The 14,081-nt window shown below is 37.9% G+C and overlaps 1 protein-coding gene across 1 annotated transcript in view; it reads right to left on the bottom strand.

The window, feature by feature from the left end:
* Positions 1–14,081, bottom strand: part of LOC143246259 (uncharacterized) — a 63,399-nt gene that overhangs the window by 24,752 nt on the left and 24,566 nt on the right. The window lies entirely within an intron of this gene.

The raw sequence follows: 14,081 nt of genomic DNA, 5'->3' as shown, positions 1-14,081 counted from the left end.
CGTGCAAGCACGAGGATCGACAGGTTTCATGGCCTAATTTACTATTCCGATCACATTCAACTTCGCAAACGCAAAATAAAGCAAAAGGAAGTGGAAATTTTCTCTTACTTCGGCAATTTAGATTACATAGAAAATGTCAAAAAATGCTAAAAATATATGCTAATATATATATTCTTCACTTATCATTTTTGTGCGAGTTTCCAAAAACAAACTTCATAAAGCAAACTGCAAGTAAAATGAATTAATTTAGAATGCGAGGTTTTATAATATTTGACATGGTAAAATTATATTAAAATGTGGCAATTTACGTTCTGTTACCCATCTTAAAAGTAATTTATGAAAGATTTCACAACGATGTTTTGAATTAAGCACAAAGCTACACAATAGGCTATCTGTGCTCTACCCACCACGAGTATCGAAACCCGGTTTTTAGCGTTGCAAGTCCGCAGACATACCGGTGAGCCACTGGGGGGCATTACAACGAAGTAGCAATAATATACAAGTTGACATTTTTGCTATCACAATGTGCAGTTAAATAGTTGCAAAAGTACTGTTTTACACATTAGTATTAACTCAGTTTATACGACTATCTAGAGGTGATGGCCATTTATTATATGAACCTTGAATTAATAGCCTAGACTATAGTAGCACCAAAAACTCTTGGGCTGGTCTTGTCTCACTGAATAATGGGATCTGACTGTCGCTCTTATAGCACACACACAGCCTCAAAATGTGGAGTGGATTCTTAAAGCACGCTAACCATTAGGCCACGCAGGAAGCCAATATTGCATCATACTGAGTAATAAGTTTTCGCTCTCTCTCAAGTATTTGGGTATTGATGTTTATATACCCAGGAGGGTCAGGTTTCTTCGATCTCTTCCTCCTTCCTATAAATTTTGCTCTAGCAACTGTCAAATGCATTTATACATTGTACACGAGGGCCAGAGTAACCCGCACTTACTCAGGCCCCTTTCAGGGCAATGTTCATGCATATTTACACATACACTTGGTGCAAATAAATCATTTTTCTTTATAGTTCCATAATTATTTGCACTTTCATTAGTTATGTATTAACTATAAAGCATTTACATTAAAAAAAAACCTTTCAATGTTTAGTAATTAACCCCTAAACTAATGTGGGGTCTAGTTTCTAGGTGATTTTTTTTTATTTATTTAGAAAATATATATTTACTGGGGAAAGATGTTTAGGTCTAACCTTATGTATACAGTACCTGTCAAGTTCGCTTACTACTTCATTTTTTCTCCAATTTTTGTCAAAATAATTCATTTTACTTTCTAGGAATCTTTCTACTCTTTCTATGTGTGCGTATTTATGCATGAATTCTGATGTTGTTATTGTGGGTACTTTATAAGCTGTTGTGAGTAGTGTATTTTGTATTGTTTAAAGTAGTTTTTACTTGCGTTCATCCATGCAGGGGCTGCATAGTCAATGACAGGTCTAATGTACGTTTTATATATTTTTTATGATGTTATCTGCCGTTGCTCCACTATTTTTACCAGTTAGACTCCTAGCATAGTTTGTTCTTCGTCAAATTTTTGTTCTAATATTATTTGTGGTTTTCCCACATTAGTTTTGAGTTGAATGCAAATCCTAAAAATTTTGCAGATTTAGCAGCCTGAAGGAGTGCTTCATCCATAGAGATCTGAGGTTGTGCTTTTTATGTTAACTTTGCGAATACTATTAGTCATATTTATTTTGATTCTATATTTTTGACTATATTCCCTTATTCTATATAACTATGATTGTATGTTTGTGGCTGCTATTGCTGGTGGTGCACTTTTCCAGACTGCCACTTCGTCTGTGAACTGTGAGGAGTATCCATTATTTGGATCTTTTAGAGGCATTATTCACATACCTGATGAATAGGATAGGGCTAACCACTCCTCCTTGAAGGACACCAGCTTCTGGAGTGAAACATTCTGAGAAGGTCCCTTCAACATTAACTCTACATATTCTGTTTTCCAGAAAATTTGATAGCCAGTTCCCCGCTTGGTAGTTCCATTTCTTGCATTTGGAACCGGAGACCGTTATGCCTTCTCAAAATCGAGAAAGCAAGCGACAACGTATTCTTGTTTATTAAAACCATCAACAATTGCTTTGGTTAATCTGACTAAATGATTTGTAGTTTGTCCGAATTTTCTGAAACCATCTTGATCTTCTGGAAATTTTGAAGTTATCTCCAGGAATGTGTAAAGTGTTACTGATTATTGTCTCAAGAATTTTGCCTGCACAGCTGGTCAGGCTGATTGGTCTGTAGCTATTTGGGTTATTAGCTGGCTTTCTTTCTTTATAGAACATTAATACATTTGCATGCTTCCAAGAAACCGGGATACATCCAGAGAATAATGATAAATTAAAAATTGCTGTGAGATGTTCAAATAATTTCGGAGTGCCTCTTTTTCTTTTTCTTTTTTTTCTTTTAAGAAAATGGCTTGTATACCATCTTTTAAAGATTTATTTTTAGTGTTAGTTATTGCTTTTATTAGTTCTTGTGCGGAAACCGTTTGTTTGCTTTGTGTTCGTGTGTGTTGATTTGACAGTATATGTATTTGCATCTTACAAAACCCACTTTTAAAAATTGAGCAAAATCGCTTAGTTTTTGAATAAAATGGACGAAGAAACATCAAAGTATCTAGAGGTTATTTGCAATATTGTTAGTACTTTCATTTTTTTTGTGTGACATGTTATTATGGGTTACAAACGAATCAGATTATAGATGGACAAATACAAATGCATATTTAGATTAATAAATTGTAATTTACCGTTTTTCAAATTTTAGCGAAAAGCTTGCTTCACAATAGGCTTTCTGCGCCGTGTCAGTCGCAGGTATTAAACTTTAAAGTTTAGTATTACAAGCCCTGAAGTTCAGACTAAGCCACCAGGATACTAAGCTATCCCAAGCTTTTGGGCTTGATTTGTTTAGAATTAAGCATAAAAGCTACACAATGGGTTATCTGGCAGACTCACCACGGGTATCAAAAACTCGGTTTTTAGCGGTGCGAGTCCGCAGACATTTCCCTGTGTCACTAGGGAACTATTCCATGCTTAAAGCTGATACAATATTTTTTTAATTACTTGAGTTCTAATCTAAATATTATTTACGAAGTTTTTAATGTTTCATGTAAATATTATTTACGAAGATTTTAATGTTTCATGTAAATATTATTTACGAAGATTTTAATGTTTCATGTATGTTAACTAGAAAAGCTCAGATAAAGGAACCGAAATCAGAAATATTTTGTTACGACGAAAACACGATCAGAATTACCAGATAATTCGTATGAAGGTTTTATTTAGTTCTTTAACTTTAGGCGTATTCATCGATCAGTAAATATAACAATAAATCGATAAAACTAAAATAAAACATTTGTTATTCTGTCACCGACTACTGTCTTACTAAAAACATCCCATAGAAAACTATTTAGTTATTAATCTTAGCTGTCATTCTTACTAGAAAATAAAATACACAAATCTGGTATATTTTAAAGAACATCTTATTAATTACACATTATCATCACACTAACATTTTCAATAAAAAAATGTACTTCAAGAATTCTCAGAATACACTCAACTCTTGGTAATATAAAAATATTTCTCTATAAAGGCTTTTAAAGTTCATCGTTCGATTATTGTTTATCAAATCAATTTTATACGAAAGATGCGTAAATGTAGAAAAGATGTCATAAATAACAATGTTTCATAGAATTTATATGTTATTTTTTTATACACATTTAAAGTGGACTTACGAATAATATTCGCTTTTACATTTCAAATACGTTAGTCTGAACAACTTAACTTACCAAGCTTATTGCCAGTATACCTTTCTTATTTGACCTATATAACACTAGCGCATTATTCGTGCAAATACTCAAAGTATTTGTGTCAAAAACAAAAAGCATGTTGTAAAATCAAACGTGTCCTTTGAAAATGTTAAAGTCAAAAGAATCTGGAAGAAAAGTTAAATATGTTATAACAATAAAAGCAATTTTATTAGATATGGATCACTTTGATGAAGGCTCTGACGAAATTTCCATTAAACAGTGTATTTATGTTACTTCTGAAATATAAAGTTCTCAACTATCTTGAAATTTCTAAAGTTTTCCAGCTATTTTCACTTCATCATTTGTTTAAGATATATTTAATGGGGAAAATCTAAATTAAATGCTGCTCATTTAACTTATTTCTTAATTTAAGCAATTCAAAATTAAAGGTTGAAGTTTAACTAAAACGGGAAGATAAAATAAAAGCAGGTTAGACAAGCTGAAGTTATTTACGGATGGGCGAAAAAACAACAATCGAACAATGAAGCTAACAAATTTGAACAATAGTCAATTTAATTACTAAAAATACATTTCAAGTATAATTGCAATAAACAGAGTTAAAAACAGGGTCTTACCAATAGTTATGTTCTATCAAACAACAATAAGTATGTTTGTAGTTTGTGAATACACAAGTTTCTATTTTTATAATGTATTTATTCTGTACATTTTCAGGTTTATAAAAGCCCCCGAGGCCTCATCTTTGTTGAAATAAGTAAAAACCAGTGATGTGTACGACGCTATTAGGCGTGAGTAAATGCGACGTCTCATACGAACTGGGAAACACTGGATTTAGTTGGTTTGAAACACGATCGTGAAGGAGAAACAGTTTTAAAGAGAAAAAGCAATAATAGCAACATTCAGTCGTTCCAGTAAACTAAGCACACATACCATGCTTGCATTTTACGTCTATAGTCAGAGATAGTAAATTGTGTACTTCACTTTGTCTCATTATTCCATTCAACATAACTCGGTTATTCAGAACTTCATACTCATTATCCTGTTATTATAAGGACATCCCATTGCTCAGAGGTTAACTAAGTTATCTTGAATATATCACTGAGTGTATAAGTTACGTGGAAGTGTTTATACTATGTATTGTGGAGCTTACTATATCTGTTATTTACTATCGCTCTTGTAATACAAGTTTAAAAAGGTTCCATAGATAAAGAAATGAAATCTTCACCATAATTAGAATTAACAACCAAGAAGTGTTGGCCGTCAAGAGAAGATAGTTGGTTTACAGAGTTATCGGATCGAAGAAGTCGTATCTTCCTTGTAGAGCCTTTGCCGATGCTGCAAAGGTACACGAATTCTCACAAATGATGATACACGAAAAAGGGTTATATCTTATGCAGCCAGAATGTTTGTCCATATTCTTCTCTTGAGGACTGGCCTCAGTGCAAAGGAAACATGGATGACTGAGGATTATTATAATGGTGTGTGGTATCTAGTTAATCTAAGACTGGATGGGGTAGTTTATATAGGACTCTCAAGTTCATGCCAGCCAAAGTTATTCAACCCCAGCTCTGGGCAAAGCCGCCTGAAAATACTGGAAGTGCTACTGGTGGATGACATTTGCTGACCGAACTTGCAAGACCAGTAAATTTGTGTTCAGCAGTACTGTTACTCAGTGTTGGCCAAATCAACCCCAGGGACAGCAGACTACACTACACAGTTATGTGGAAAAGAGTCACAGTAGCCCACGTACACAATTAGTGTTTCATCACTTGTCCCAGACAATGTCCAGTGCATCAATGCTGTTACAAGAATTAAGTTATTTCCTGTACAGAAAAGCAGAGACTGAGCCACGCAGTCGTATTTATGATGGAATGAAGTCCCAGTGTTGTTTTTAAATTATGGATGATTGGTTATCCAGCTGCATTCCGAGATGGTCAGTAGCACAGAAAGAAATGTTAAAGTAAAAAATGTTAGCTGTAATGCTAGGTTTACATTTATTCAGTTGCATTCAAAACTGAATGCACTGATAAACTTGATATTACGAATTGTGGATTGTGTAATCTGGACTCAATCCAATGGCAGCAACTCAGTAACTACCAATGGAATATGCTAATGCAACTTCTGAACCAGATGGTCAAATGGACTGAACAGCACTCACACATCACATTAATACAGGTAACACACATCTGATTAAACAAACACTATTCATCGCTTCCTGGAGCATTAGAGATGTATTCAATGCTGAAAACATGTTGTTAAAGAATGGAATATACATTCTCCAAAAAGTGCTTGGTCTCCAGTAGCGATTGCCAGTAAGATTATGCATTGATTTTACACAGATGAAATGTAATATGTACCGATAACTTTACGTTACTATTATCAAATGAATATCTGGATGACTTGTAATGGGTCCATTAATTTAGTGTATGAAACGTCGTATACAGATACTAACAAATCTAAGTGAATGACAAGAGCAGATATAAAACTACTTTCAGCATGCGAATTCGCTTGCACGAGTTTGATATCTTTGCTTTTGGTCTATGTAATGTGCCTGCAAGTTTCAAAGGGCTGATTGAGCTTCCATCTAACGGAATGCAATGTGAGACATGGCTGTTAATATATGCTGGCATCATCTTGGTGTTGAGTTACATTCGAGTTTATGATTAAAATTTGCAACTGGTATTGCAGCAGATAAAAAGGTAGGCTTTAAAATGAAACCAGAACAGTGTGCATTCAGGCATATGGAAATGGAATTTCTTTGTCATATTGGGGGTGCAGAAGAAATCTCTCTGGATCATGTTAAGATACATTTTTACTGACTGCATGTTGCCAACTTCTGCAAGATTGTTCCAGCATTACCATTTCTTACCAAAGAAGTAATGCACGTCAGTAAAGTGACGAAGATGAAAAAGTTCTACTCTATGAAGTGTGCTTTAGAAGCCCTAAAGTTGGCATGGCCATGACAGTATTGTAAATTCCTGCTAGACACTAACGACAGTGATAATGGGATTGGAGCAGTATTACTACACATGCAGGATAGAGTAAAATGTATAATCATATTTGCTAGTTGCATGTTCTTTGCTCCTGAACAAAAGTACCATCTAACAAAAAAAAGTGTTTGCAGTTGTAGTTATCACAGAAAACGTTTTAAACTACTTGTATGATACAGTTTATTGGTTGAGTAGTGTAGAAATGGTTAATAAAATTAAAAACAAATGAAAAGGATGGCATATAGCAGCACTGCATTATGCATTATTTGTATATTAATACCCAGGTATGCAACACTAAAACAAAGGGACTGTCTTGCTAAACAATGAGACCTAGACTGTCCTTTCCTTGAATGTTCTTATCCTTTTAGGATGCTTAAGACTGTCTGAAATAAGTGTCAGGAGCTACAAAAAGACTTACTTTGAGGACATAAATCTGGTATGGGTTTTCTTTGCCATGAAATGAAGTAAAGTGTTACAGGCTCAGACTAAGGAATGTAGCACTAATGTTATAATTTTCCTATACTGAAAATGTATTTCCAATAGGTACTTCTTTCCACTCACAAAATCAGCTATTCTTATTCACTGCTGTACTCTATAGGCAAGTTTTTGTATGCCAGAATCCTTTAGCTCCCCCTGTTAGAATCGGATGATTCCAATAGTCTTCTGACGTAAATCATCATGTGCCACTTCACCAGTAGCAGCGCAACATATTCACGTGATGCATGCGACTCCCTTCATATTTCTCTACCGAACTATCACTTTGAGGTTTGGTAAAATTCAAACACCAGAAAAAAGTACTTATCAGAAATATGTTTAGAAAAGTAAAATTATACCTACTAATGCGGTACTTTTCTCCTTTCACAAGACTAGCTAAAATCCTACACTGATTAGGTGAAGGAACCAGAGCAAGGGAATGACAGAAGTACTTCCCAAAATATTGCTGGAAAGGAGAGAGTGATCAGAAGATTTGGTTGGTTGGTTTGGTGTTTTATGGCACAAAGCAACTAGACTATTTGCACCAAACATCCGGTAAAAAGTTAAAATTAAAATAAAATTCATAAAAGGAAATTAAGGTAAAATAAAACAGTTTAATTTTTGAATTAAAAGAAAAACATAAATAGCATTAAAACCATTTTTTACATCTAATCTACAGTGGTATGAGAAACTACAGCAATACAAAGTTGTAAAGGACTTTCTGTAGCATAATTGTAATTATCATAACTCGCAAGGAAGACTAACAGGTAAGTTCAAAAACCACCATTAGTCACCTGAAGTTGGCCTTTCCAGTTCTGGTTCCGAGTTATTTGACGTTACGGCCATTTTCTAATTTTAAATCGAACAAGATGTACTTTGATTCTTATACGGAAATCACATTAAAAAGAGGTCTAATGTATAAATTAAAAACTGGTATTAAAAAGATTAATGGCCTTTAAAAAACTAAAAACATTTCCAAGGTGGACAGTGTCACCATCACCAGTAACACTGTCTAACATTACGGATAAACCTTGGAACAGAAATTGTTTAAACTGGTGTCGTCGTTGAGTCATAACGACGACAAGAAAGTAAAATGTGGCTTATTGTGATTTGAGTGTTACACAGACTACACATTGGTGCATCAGTCCCAGATAAAAGAAATCGATGAGTGAAAAAACTGCCCAATGCGTAGTCTAGTTATAACAACTTTTTCCGATCCTTAGGGAAGCAAGACGGCCAAAGTCCAATAGAGGGTTTTATTTGGAAAAGCTTGTTTTCACGTCGCTTACTCAAAGTCGACTGCCAGCTGGAACGGAGCCGTTCCTTGAATACAGGACCACAGTCCAAGTATGGAACAGGCACACCAGTGATAATAGTGCCAAAGCAGATAGATTTAACTGCAGTGTCGATGAGTTCGTTCCCGCGAATACCAACGTGGCCTGGTATCCAGTACAACTGGATTTTGTGTGCGTGTGCGTGCGTGGGCTATCTGCTGAGTTCACCGAGGAGAAACGAATATTTTAGTGCTGAAAATCCGTAGACTTACCGCTGTACTAGCGGGGGAGAAACTGGATAGAAGTAGATGTTAAAGAGAAAATGGCCAATCGGTTTTAAATATCGGCGACAACAGGGTAAGAAATAACGTGAAGTGATTCCAGGACCAGAAGAGAACTAAGCTAGTCAGTATAAATAGTGCAGTTCGAGTACTGCTTAGCTTCTCAGGGCAAGAGACAGGGCGTAAAGTTCAGCAGTGAACACAGAAGCTGTAGAGGAGATTCTGCGTGCAACCACCGAACCAAAACAAACCATGGCAGAGCCATAGTCACCTTATTTCGAACCTGATGTATAAATAAGAATGGAAAGATGGTTCAGAAGATGTTCAGCAAATAACACAGTATCTTCAATCAGGAGTGTCTACTTTTCTCAGATGACTTAAAGAATGGTCACATTTGGGGACTGTAATAAGCCATGGTGGGATGGGTTGACCAGTTGATCCAGCAATGTTACCCAAGAACAAACTCAATTCATCCAACTATACCTGGATACCAGGATCACATGGAGAAATGACAGATAGTCTTGTTCTGAAAAAGTATGGCATACTGAGGGATGAAAACACAACACCAGGTGGGATGCTTTGGTAAGGAATGAAGTTTTGAAGCATACAGTAAAGACAGTTGCAAATAGCAAAGGTGCAAAGAAGGTTCATGAGACTGTGTATAAGCTCTGAATTGGGGAAGTACAGAAAGTCCTTTATGATGAAATGGGGTCCAGCATCTGTAAGGCCGAGGATTCAGCAGGGTCATAGACGAGTGATCCATAGTCGAGTTGCGATCGAATACGACCACAATATATCTTTATCATAGAACATCGATCCACTCCCCAAGTGGTGGAAGAGAGGACACTGAGGATGTTCAGTGCTCTTATAGATTTGACACATAGCTGCTTCGTGTGTAGTATAAAGGTCAGCTTACGGACAAAGCTAAGCCCCAAGAACTTTGTCTCAGGGACCACAGGCAGCACAACTTCACTGATACAGATTTCAGGATCAGGGTGAATACTCCGTTGGTAGCAAAAGCACTTGCAAACGGTTTTAGAAAGAGAGAGAAATTAAAGCTGTTTGCTGTGGTCCACTTCAGAAAACGATTGAGGGCAGTGTGTAGCTGCCACTCAATATACCTCATGTTCGACGAATGACACGAGATGTAAAAGTCATCATCACAGAGCCCGTTTGCAACAGAAAGAGGGAGTTGTTTAATGATGGCATTAATCTTTATACTGAAAAGTGTGACACTCAAAACACAGTCCTGAAGGACTCCAAGTTCCTGTAGGAGAGAATGGGAAAGTGTCGAATCCACAGGAACTTGGAATTGCCTGTTTATTAAAAAAATTAATAATGGGCAAATGACCATGTAACCCATATATAGAGGTCTCGCAAAATACCTCCATGTTGTATCATAAGCCTTCTCACAGTCAAAGAATATTGATACAAGAAGTTCTTGTTTGAGAAAGGCTCCTCTGATTGACGTTTAAAGTTGAATCAGGTAGTCCATGGTGGAGTGCTGTCTTCGTAACCCACACTGGGTGGGCGACAGGAGGTTGTTTGATTCGAGGAATCAAACTAGACGAGCATTAACCATCCTCTAAGGTCTTACAGAGACAGCTCGTTAAAGCAATTGGACGGTAGTTTGGGATCCTTCCCAGGCTTAGAGAAATGTAGGACAATAGCCTGGGCACAAGGCATCAGGAAAGACATTCTCCTGTCAGATATGGTTAAAAACATTCAGAAGAATAGCAAGAGAAACAGGAGATAGATGGCGCAGCATGTCATAGTGTACATCATCAGGTCCAACTAATGTACCGCCAGACCAATGAAGGGCCAGTTTGAGTCCACCAGTGTAAAGTGACGATTATAATCATAGAGACAATCAGATCGAAAGGAAAGATGTGATTACTCTGAGTTTTGATGGCTAGGAAGGTGCAAAAAGCAGTAGTAGTAGATACCTGGCAAATGTTTTCACCCAGAGTATTGGCGATCCTCCAGGTATCAGCTACTTCCTGGCCATCAGAGAGCAAGATCGAGAGGGGACAGAATTATATTGCCCACTGACCTTTCGAATCTTGTCCCATATTACTTTGGAACTGGTGGTAGAAGATATGCCAGTTGTGAATTTAATCCAAGATTCCTTCTAGCTTTGACGTCTTACCCACTGAGCATGTGCATGAATCCACTGAAAAGCGATGCAGTTCGAGAATGTGGGATATCTACAGAAAGTATCCCAGGCCTATTTTTGAGCCTTCTGTGCCATGTGGCAGGCAGGATTCCACCATGGACGAGGATATGGTGCAAAACGTGTCGAGGTTTTAAGTATACATTGAGCAGCTGCTTGTATAATACAGTCAGTTACTGCTGCCACACAGTCGTCTGTTGATGGCTTACATGCAGGGTCAAGTTCTGTGAGAGCAGTGAAAGAGGACCAGTTTGCCTGATCCAGCTATTACCAGGGCACACGGGTCGGGTGGCATCGACCATGGCCAGTCTCTCAAGATTGTAAGAAAATGATCACTGCCTCGTGGATTATTGTCAACCCTCCATGAAAAATGGGAAAATAATGAAGGAGCAAACAGAGTTCAATAGCAGTAAAGGACTCACTAGGTGCATGGAAATAACTAGAAGAACCAGCATTGAAAAGAGAAAGGTTGTGATCAGAGAGCATATGCTCTATAGAGTGACCCCTTCTATCCAGAGAGGATGATGTCCATTAAAGTCCTCCAGAATGAAAAAGGGAGATGGCAACTGTTCAATGAGAACATCAAAGTCTGATTGATCATGTCTCTCCAGACGACAGGAAGAGAGAACAAACAGTAATGGTATGACCCAAGGAAACACAGATGGCCTCCAAGGATGTGTCGAGTGGCAAAGACAGGGTGGGCACATGCTGATCAACCAACAGTTCCACCCCCCGCCCCATGCACTCGTCCATCACACAGAATATCATTTTTGTACAGAGAAAACCGCCGAAAGGTGACTGTATCGACAGGTTTCAGAAAGGTTTCCTGTAAAGAAAGACATACAGAATGGTAGGAAGCAATCAGTGTTTTGATGTCATCCAGATTAGAACGTAAACCTTGACTGTTCCACTGGATCCCTTACATGTAGGCTAATTGGGTGGATAACCCTTCTCTTTACAGCCACGTCTTTTTCCCTTACTATCCTTATTCAAGGAAGGTCTATCGACCTCCGCGGATTCTGCCCTGGGTCAGATTGGGCAGATCTTTGCTGTTGGAAGGGGATTCAAGTGACTGAGGACGTGAATGATTGTTTTGCATCTAGGGTTAGAAAAAGAAGATGTATCCAAGAAAATGCCTGTACCTGGACCCAAAGGATGTGGATCTTGGGGTTTGTTGGAATGTATGTAAGAGACAGAGATGGGTGTTGAAGTTGATTCATCAACTTTTTAACCATAAAAGTTAAGACTTAATTTCTTTGGAGAACGATTCTTTTGAAGGCACAGATAGATCTGTCTGCACTCCCACTGCAGTTGTGAAATGAAGTGCAACAGCATACGTCCGAGATGAGGTGGTGGACAGCAATTTCCGAGCTTTAGGATAAGTAATGTTATGAATCATTTTTAAACGCTGCACCTCTTTTTCTTCCAACCATTTAGGGCAAGAACGTAAGTAAAACGGGTGAGAGCCATTGCAGTTGATGCAATGAGGGTCTGTTTCACACTCGTAGGCATCGTGGTCCTTGCCGCTGCAACAAGCACACGTCAAGGAACCATGACATAATGTCTTTGAGTGACTGAACTGCTGACACTGGAAACAGAGAGGGTTTGGAATGCATGGCTGTACTCTGCAATTAAGATAACCTGCTTTGATGATGGCAGATGGACGTGGGGACATAAATATGAGAATGAGGACATTGATCGGCATCATAATTCCATCTTTGCGAGTGGATATACACCTCACTGGAGAAACTCCTTGCGTGGAGAAACCATCGAGAATCTCCGACTCTGGGATGTTCTTCAAATCACTCTGAACAATAACTCCTCATGATGAATTCAAAGGAGTATGAGGTGTAACCTCAATAGGTATATCCCTAATGGCCTTTGAATGCAAGAAGAGTTCACTGTGTTGAGATGTGGAAGTTTCCACCAATATGTCACCAGATAGAAGCTTCTTTACTGACTTTGGAGAGCCAGCAAGTCAAGTCCTCTAGTCCCGTCTGAATAAAAAAGGGAGACCTTTGCCCTAAAGGTTTGTCTAAAAGTGAATGCAATATAAGAAAATAAGGTATAACAGGTGGTACAGATGGTGAGATTTGCTGCTCAGGATCTTCAAGACGTGATCGTTTACCTATAGACTTTTTTCACTATTTTGTTAAGATTTTTAGTTGGAGTATCCATAGTAAAGGGAAATTTTAGTGCCCACTGACCCCACCCATCATGGAGCCCTACGAGGGGACACACTGCAATGTCAAACAAGGACACTGCATCAACACCAGGGTTTCGTGAGCACTATACCCAAACACCAGAACAGAGAGAATATCCACAACACTTGAGAACTTCCAACACTGGTATTTGGTTGACCCTAGCCTGAGTGGACCAGCCAACTGACCTGAGAGAGGCTACCCCAAGGCTGCCCGTCTACAGGAATGCAAGGCCAAAGTGGTGTGTTATGGTTGGACCTCTCAACCACCAGGATCCTCTCCTCCCCTTCACGGGTTGCCATGCACGGCAAACACGTGGGTGGATATTTATATCCCAGAGGAAGTAAACTGAAAGAACAGAACCTTCCCTGCGAGGTCCCCTCATCACGTACCAGAATCAACACTGAGGGGTTGGATCAAGAAGACAGGTAAGGTATTAAAGTGTACATGAAATGTCAATGGCAAACAAATTAGGCCTTGGATGCCCACAGGTTAGGAGAAGAAATTACATTTAAGGGAAAGTGAAACATGAGGAAAGTGGTTCAAATGGAAATAAAGTGAGAGAGTGGGAGCCCACATTACTATCCTAGTCCAGAAAAATAAGCTATCTAGGGGGACAACGAAGCTGAAAGAAATTAATTAACATGAGAAGGACAAGGGAAACAATTTATGGGAGTAAGACAAAGATAAAAAAATTGTATATGATTTGAACTTGTACAAGATTTGAAGGGTGCACCCCAACATGCAATTGGGATAATCTGCATGGTAATGGGCAAGAGTAAACTGTCCTGAAGCTAGTGGAGAAGGTGGACAGACATTTTAATTCCATTTTATAATTATAAGGTAAATTGCTCAGTAAGTACTTAAATATCTTGGGAGGGAAACCA

This window comes from Tachypleus tridentatus, chromosome 3, assembly GCF_004210375.1.
Source record: "Tachypleus tridentatus isolate NWPU-2018 chromosome 3, ASM421037v1, whole genome shotgun sequence".
NCBI classification, from domain to species: Eukaryota; Metazoa; Arthropoda; class Merostomata; order Xiphosura; family Limulidae; genus Tachypleus; species Tachypleus tridentatus.
This window is presented reverse-complemented; position numbering and strand designations above follow the sequence as displayed.